This window comes from Cydia pomonella, chromosome 5, assembly GCF_033807575.1.
Source record: "Cydia pomonella isolate Wapato2018A chromosome 5, ilCydPomo1, whole genome shotgun sequence".
Classification (NCBI taxonomy): domain Eukaryota; kingdom Metazoa; phylum Arthropoda; class Insecta; order Lepidoptera; family Tortricidae; genus Cydia; species Cydia pomonella.
In genome coordinates this window covers 6,656,701-6,665,847 of record NC_084707.1, presented here as the reverse complement: position 1 = coordinate 6,665,847, position 9,147 = coordinate 6,656,701, and positions in this window count along the sequence as shown.

Here is a 9,147-nt window from a genome sequence, read left to right as displayed (position 1 = left end):
GGGAACTTTAAGGTTATCGTATTGTCTTGCGGTTTGAATGTTGTTTTATGCAATTACTGAAGAAATAGCGTGTTAAGCTAACAAGGCTTTCAGCAGGCCTTTACAACCGAGTTTGACTTGGAAATGAAGTTAAGCGAGTCGGTAATTATAATTGGTATTCATTTGAATAACTGTTCTTTTCTTGGTTATGTTTTACGTATAGTTTGACACCTTATTAACGGAATTTAAATATTTAAATTATTTTAATATGTAAATCTAGGCATTAACAGTTTAATGAAATGATGGTTGCATTATTTAATTTATTACGGATGTTGTAATGTGTACCTAATAGGTAACTAACTACTCCAACATTTTTATGTTCGCTGCATAGGTGTGACTGTGAATCTAATTTCATATTAAACTTTAATATAGAATTGTAATTTAGGTAAATTAATAAAATATTACGAATGAATGAATGATTCTGCATTCATTGCAGTGATATCCATTAGACCATTACAGTTTTACGATCGCGGGATAGGTGAGTTTAAATAGCATTAAAATTAAAAGACCAATAAATTACAAATTCAATTTCAAAATTACTATAATTGAATAAACAAACAGTTTTATTTGAGTACGTTCTGTACTTAACTTTTTTATTCATACTATAAATAAGGGGTCAATTATTTAATGGAAATTGGATATATAGGAATTAATTTGTAGGTACTCTTTTTAATAGCATTATGTTTTTGTTGTACTAAAAAGGCGTACAGTAAATGACATTGTTTTTTCGGAAAGCCTCCAAATGGGGGAGAAGAGAAAATTACACAAACTAAATCCCGTTGTTATAAAACATTTTAACCTTCGGTTCCAGGAGCTTCAACTGCAAATTTACACACGAAAGTATCTACCGAGTAGTCCGAGTACTTTAATAACAAACAACGCAAATTAAGCCGTAAGCAGAAAGTATTTCAGTTTTTTCTCATCTCAAACAATATAATTAGATCATGGGAGGTTTTTGTCGGTTGATTCGACTGAACTCTTGAAATGAAGCCGTATTGGATGCCGAGGTTTTTGTGATCACTTTAATTATTTACTGTAACACGCCGACCGACCATAGATGGGTGGAAGAAAGAATGAGTGAATTTGTAGAATGACATATGCAGAGAATTATTTTTCTATTATTAGATATCTCTCATATCAGCCCTTTATCGCCTACTGCTGAGCATAGGCCTCTCTTCTGGTCACGCCACCCGTCTCGGTCCTGAGACTCCTGAGCATATCTGGAAGTGACCCGAAGTTAGGTATACGGTATACTTACTAAAGATTGTACGTATTTTAGGTGGCCACTACCCAGTTATAGAGAATTTTTCGCTTCAACAGTAAATTCTAACAAGCATAATAATTATGCTTTAAAAAATGCACGCACACTTCACATGCACAATAAATGCGACTAGTTATTTATGCTGTTTCTTCTAATTAAGTATTATAGTTTATAATTAATAACTAATAAGTTCGTAGTGTTACGGGATCAGTTATTAAGGAATCAGTCTAACACTCAACTAGCATATGTTAAGGCTACATGGTGTATCCTTTTACCTAAACCATAATGTAGTAGTTTATAATAAAACACTGTCTGAGAGTCTTCAATGGTGGTATATTTATAAAAGATCTCTTATTTTAAAAACAGTTACATATTTTAGTAAGGGAGCGAGGAGCGTGCTGTAGCTGGCAATAGCGAAAGTGGGAGGTTAAATGTCATAGCTGTCAGTGACTATCTTGTTAAGGCGGCGACACACTCTATATATTTAAGGTGGCTTTACACTCTGCTACACATAACTTGTTTTTTCCACTGCTGTACTGATTTTATAAAATTAAATATAATGATAAATTGATGACTTCTTGATTTCCGCTAATGCAAGGGTTCCTAAAGTTGCGTCCTAACTAGCGAATCTACAGCATTTACTAAATCAGGAGTATCTATACGCGCCTTAATGTTGTATTTTCGCGTCCGTACATCCAGTGCCCAGTGTTAATATTCTTAATTCAAATTACCTACATATCTACAACATAACTAAGTCTAGGGAAGCGAGTGATGTAAGTATAAGTACAAGATTTTTCGATGTATACCATCATTCCCTCATAGTCTATGCCCTGATAGAGCCGTCAGTGGCTCGTGCGCAGCGGGGGCAGATTGCGCGCGCATGACACAGCGCCACCCACAATAGTCCAAAACACAATCCCTGCTAAAACGACCTAACTCCCCTTTAGCATGTGTCAACATACGTCCTTTTAGAAATGCGCGTTAAATACGATTAATCAAGTCTAAACAGGCTTAAGTCTACCTTAAATATTATACGGGACTTTAAAGCGATCGCGGCGCTTATGTTATAGTTAACAATGCTCTAATACAAATATGCCGCACCTTCATGATACCAGTAATCGTTACTAAAGTTTCTTTTTAAGAACTCCGACACATACGTCTTTTTAAACTAGCGGAAAGTATACCTATAACCGTTTATTCGTTATTCCATCTCTATAAATGCTTGTACTGAATGTAATGAAAGCTATTAAGAGTGAATGAATGTGCGGAATGAATCGAACTCACGAAGCCTTTGAATTGAATGATGACATGTAGCTTTTGCTGTTAATATTGCCGTAAGTATTTGTATTTGTAAATAGCACGATTCTTATAGTTCGATTTAAATATAAATGATAGTAATGGAGGTGTCGTGGATCAGTTTATGTTTATACCTACTGTTGACATGGCGAAGCTATTTATAAATCACAACTGAATAGATGACCGTTACTTTTACCTATTTAGAAACTGAGGTGATAAAAAAGCGAATTGTAAAAAAAAAAACAAATAAGTATTTAAAAAATTAAACGCAAATATTTAGTCAAGATAAAAAATGTTGTCTAAATATTTGCGTAGCATAGTAGTGTTCCTAACAGGTAAAACAAAAGATACTTACACAAAACCAGAAGCAAAATATGCAAATACGACGAATGATAACATGAATAGTGAGTTGGTGACCTAAACAGCCGCAGACAGAAATTATTTTCTATTGAAACGTTATTGTACGAGTATTGAAACGTCAATATAAAAATAGTCAAGCGAGTTGGCGACCTAAACAGTCGCTGAACGAAAAGAGTTTTAGTCGATATGTTTTTAAAAAGGTAACGCAAATAAAGGCCAAGTGAAGTGGCGGATTTTCAAACAGTCGCGGAAATAAAGAAATTTCGGTTGAAATGTTATTAAAAATGCTACGCAAATACGGTTAAGTGAATTTCAGTCTAAACATACGGGTCAAAAACTTTTTTGATTACCTATATATGCGTCTTTCCCGTACCTTTTCTGTGTCATAATATAAATGCACCTTAAAACCTACCTTTTTCTTACCTTGGGGCCTACGTCGAAAACCGAAATTCGCAAATTGCGGGGATCTTTCTCTTTTACTCTCACCAAGACGTAATTAGAGTGACAGAGAAAAATGCCCGCAATTGACGAACATCGATTTTCGCGGTTATAGCCCTGAATCTTTTAGACATGTTCCAACCTAGCTTCTACTTCTTAAAAGCTGTATGATAAAGCATCATTAAAATGTACACAAATCGATAAGTTTCGTATTGTCCACAGGAAAGACCAATTGGTCTGGTTGGGGAAAATTTTCCCCAAACGTTTTTGGCTCATTCGTGAAATGAAGAAAATGTTAGTTGGCATATTATTGAAAATGGAACGCAAACACCGCAAAGTGAATTTGGGCCTAAACAGTGGTGCAACGAAAATAATTCCTGTTGAAACGTCATTTAAAAGGTTGATCAAGCAGACAAGACGCTTCCCGCGTATTAATAGACTCATGATTGCGCCGGGGCATAAAAGTTATCACAACACGACGGAGAGGGCAAAGAGGGACAAGTACAGAAGCGCCAATAGATATTAGCTACCTTTGCAAACGAAGTTCGGACTGGTCACATTTTGTGCTGCACCTGGAAGCCTACAGCGGTCATCAAGTATCGAATTCGTGTATCGTGTGTACAGGATACTGTGGAAAGAGACGATCATCAAATCTCGATGGTAGAAAAAGAGTCTTAATATCTTAGACGACTTGCACTTTACCTTTCTCTCGTCGTCACATCGTCGTGTATATATATAAAACGGTTGATAAGGATTGAATGGCTAGTCCGCACTTATTCATAAAGGCTACTGCATCACTGGGATACTTTAAAACAACATACTTATCTGACCCGTACACGATTAGGCATTAAAACCTACCTACAGTTATCAAGACCAATCTGTAAAACGTATTCTTTCTCGCGCCCCGAGTGTAGAGACTGAGTGATTGAATGCGAGAGCAAATTACAGGCTCGCCGGACACCTTATTACAGCTCTTTCGTCACAATCACTTACCAAGCTGTGGCATGTCGAAGGCTCCTGTGAACCGGTATAAGTAGAACCAGTATTCTTCGTTGTTACGAATCCCAAAGTCACTTTAACTTTAGTTAAAACAGCTGCTCATATTCCTGCTGCAGTGTATTGAGAGAGCGAATAAGGACATACCGACTGTCGTCACTATTTCGGGATGTCTTTACATTGTCTTGTGCGAAAGACACTGAAAAAAAAATTTGCCGAACTAATTGGGTAATTTAAAAAATAACTAAACTTAAGTAATAAAGGAATACATTTTGATCAATAAGTAGCCTAAAACCGATTTTGTTGTTACAATGACAGTAACAAAATATTTTAACTACTAAGAAAACAATTGGGACTTACGAAGTATCTGCTTCACCAGCCATCAGGTCGGTTTGTCTTACAAACCGTATCGAAACATTAACATACCTTGAAAATACCTATCAGTATTACCATGATCCCAAAAATCAGTACAGAAACTGCCTCAATCGCACTAACCGTGTATATAGCAACCTAGAAGAGCAACAGAGACAATCACTCGACGAAGGATGTTTGTTCCTACCCTCCTGTTGCCCTGCCGTAGGCTCAATCTAGAAAAACACCCAATGCTTACACATCGATTAAATTATATTAATTAAATTAAATATCATTTATTTTCAGACAGGCCCATACTTACCTTACAAACTAACATACGTATAATAATAAGAATCTTAAAAGCTTAATAAAAATCATTTTAGCCACCTGTTCCAATTCGACAGATTTCTACGGAACCGCCGAAATACCACAGTTACCACACCCTTCGGCCAGAAACAACTCTTCGAAGGCGAAGAAAAGATCAAAGGTCGAACCACCAAATTATATAGTCCTGCTCCAGGTAAGGCAGGTTACACTGGCTAATCCGACATATCAACTCGCATGCTCTCCCCCAAACAAGAACACTAACATGACCAGCTCGGACTGTTAAAGCAATTTAGCTGACATTTAAATAATTCCCCGCTGAATGGGGGCAACGTGTAATGACGGTTTACTTAATATTAATGTAACGAATTACGCCGGGTTTGTTCTTTAAGGGAATTGTGTCACTCCGGGGCAGAAACGGGAGTTTAAATTGTTTTATATTGAACGTTTTGCGATTGAATGTAAATGTTTTAAATGGCTGCGAGGCCTATAAGTTATACTATTTATTTATGAGGGTCTATTAACTTGAAATCCCCGTTTATCGGGCGATGGAGGGTGTAGTAGAATTATAGTTTTCCTTAGAATATGAAGACGGTAAAGAGTATATAAAAAAAGCTGCTGCCTTCAGTAGTGATATGCTGATATGAAGAGGTAGTAGAAGAGAAAGGTTTTCTTTAGAATTTCCAATAAATAGGAATAAATAATTGACACTGCTCACTCGGGGAAAGTCGAGTCCACTCGGCAATCTAATCCCATAATTTGGCACAGGCATAAGCTTTAACAAAATGAACCTTCCCACCGAGGGAAAATTGAACCTTATTGGAATTAGTCCGGTTTCATCATGTTTCGTTCACAGCGTTGAAAAGCTACTTATTGGTAAATATCAAATGTTATTTCTTACATAAGTTCAAAGAAACTCATGTATGGTATGAACCGGGTTTCGACCCCGCAACGTTCAGTTTCAAAATCGCACGCATTACCGCTAGGTCACCAACGCTTCCCTTTTCAGTTTTTAGAGGGAATGCGATATAATACGTAATATTATGATGCACCTATCTATACGTGCGATATCGGGAAAAATTATGAAAAATAACTGAACAATATAACTACTTAGACAAAAGACATATTTATAAACATTTACGTACCATATATACTCGTACCTGGTACTAAGTAATACCAAGAAATAAGAGCCAGTAGAAGTTTTTGATAGAAAACTTCCACTCGCTCTAATCAATCCAATTATAACTAGTGGCTCTGTTAGCTGTAGACGTCGCGTTAAGATTTATAAGCTTAAAAAAAGGTAAAAACATAAAATATTTGCTTCTTTGAGTCATTATCACAGTTACTGGCAATAGTCTTAAATGCCATAGGCCCTAATGGCACTTAAATCCTATATGCCAATTTCCACCATCTTGATATTTTACAAAAAAATGTAATTAAAAAAAAAATTAACTACTGAACCTGCTCACAATATGTCACGAGAATCAATTGAGGATTGTGACCTCCTAGTGAGTATCCAAAGAATATACTTTGAAGTACATCCGAACATACGAAAGAAGATTGTAACATGGGAAACCTGCATGGTGCTGTCACCGTGCGCACTAGCCGGTAATAAAAAATTATACTCTTTTCGCTAGTCTTTAGTTTTTTCGGGAGAATTTTCTCGACAATTTGAAGGCTAATCGCACAACTCAAGTTACATTTATTTATTATTATTCAAAGCGTAAATGCGGTATTATTGTTGAAAATTACTTCGTACGTAATGGGCTGCCTCTAACGCAGGTAAAGATAGATATGTTTAATAGTTTTAAGTTCTGCTTGTGTTTAAACCTAATCCAAGTTTTATTTGTACGTCACTGGCTCCTTCCTGCAACTGAATGAGGCTTGGGTTAGGTTCCGACCCGAAATCTAAGAACGCACGATTGTTAAAGACCTTTCTTATTATTTAAAACTGAAGACGCATGATTGCAGCTACTTATTTTCTTTATATTCGCTGGCTTCGCTGCTAAAGTTTTTATTTGCTTGCGCCTGATGAGCCCGCGTAGCACTCGCTACCAGAATTCATCGCTCGGCACGACGAAAATTGGAATTCCGAAACGTTAAGCCCAGTCACGATATTTTATTGGTTTAGACTCGCATACTGAATACTGACGGATGTTAGTTTATTTTACTGTACATATTTTTTTTCTATTATATTATTTCACTATGAGAACATAGTTAATTGAGTACTGCTTTCGTTAGCCGGCTACAAGATTGCTGGAGTCAAATCAAAACGGAGATCGTCGCTAACGCTTCGGTCAATAAGTACCTACCAACGAGTAATTTTATCACAAACCATAATAGTTACTTACTTATCCAGTGGGAACCTTAATTTAATTTTCACTTGTAAATTGTAAACAAGCTAGTACGTTTGCATTAAACCGTAATTGAATAGCTAAACCAAAACCGCGAAACGACTGGTTTCAAGGCACTATAATATTCTCAGAGACATGCTATTAGCCACCTTCTTACGAAATATCAACTAGGGCTGTATATAGCCAAAACTTATCGAGGTTTCATAGACCGTAAAACTACCCAATGTTTAATATAATTATAATAAAACTATCATACACTTGCCATAATACCATTTCATATATTATTACTTTTTATAATATAATTATACGTTAATTTTGCTATATTATGATTTAATAATAACCGTAATTGATATAATACATATTTTCTTTAACTAGTATAAACATATTGTATCATGGGTTTGTTATTTTTAATTTTAATATGATGTAATACTTTATACAATCAAAAACTTTATTTTTAATACGGGATCACAGTTCTAACCTAAAATAAGCCACTTTCTGCCAGATATTCGTTTGTGTGGTCACACTTTTAACCTAGCCTAACCCAATTTTTTGAGAGCCTTTTATTTCTATTGAGTCCTACATATAATTATATAGTGTCAGTAGTTAGAAGAAATATGTTTTAGATTTTAGAGTTAGTAATAATTATGGTCGTGTATATTAGACGAAGTGTACATATAATCTATAACCATTATACCAAGTATGTCGTTGATTAGGTCATATAGTAGTATGCCTTTTATTACGTTATTCAAAATGACGTTATATAAAACTATACAATATACGAAAAGAAATTATAAAAAATGTAGTGCACACCTTAATTAAACACAGTTAGTTACCTATCTTATTTTTGGTGTTGCTTGCGTTTAATGCTTCCTTTTATGATAATGTTTTGCCCCAGAATGGCGAAATTATTATAATATGTATTCACACCTGAACAAAAACATTTGAGTTAGTTTTGGATCATAGTTTGGAGATTTTGGACTAAACGAGTAGGTAGTTGGGTTATTTACGTATCACTGGAGCTTGTGTCACATTTTCTTTAGTAAGTAAGTACCTACTTACTAAAGAAAATGTGACACAAGCTCCAGTGATATAGGCCGGATTTGAATTGACGTCAAATGAAAGTCAATTAAACACCTTTTCGACGAGTGAGTAAAACTGGAAACATATTATTGGATTTTTTTAAATTATATTATAAACCGGAAAAAAACAAACAAAGGCGTAAAGCTATTGTTAGATATTTATTTATTTAAGCTTTATTGCACTACATAAAATTGTACAAATTGCGGACTTAATGCCTTATGGCATTCTCTACCAGTCAACCATTGAGTCAAACAGAAACTTGTACTTGGTGCAGGATTGTAAATATAGAGATGAAAAAAAAAACATCACAAATCCAGTTAATTATGTAAACAATATAACATAGTTACACACATACACATATAAAAATGGTAATATATACTTACATACATACTATAAATACAATATATAATGTACCCAAATATAAGTAATATGCAGATCATTTTATCCTTAACAGTGTTAGAAGAGGTGCTTACGTAACTTGTTTTTGTCTTATTTTTTGTTTTTGTTACTGTATATATGTATTCGAGTAGTTGAGGAGATTTTTTTTACACTTCGTGCCTTTACTTAGAGTCCCTCGCTTGAGACTCAAAATTAGCACTTGCAGTACAACTAACTTTGCTCTTTTTTGTTGCACAACTGTTGAACAAG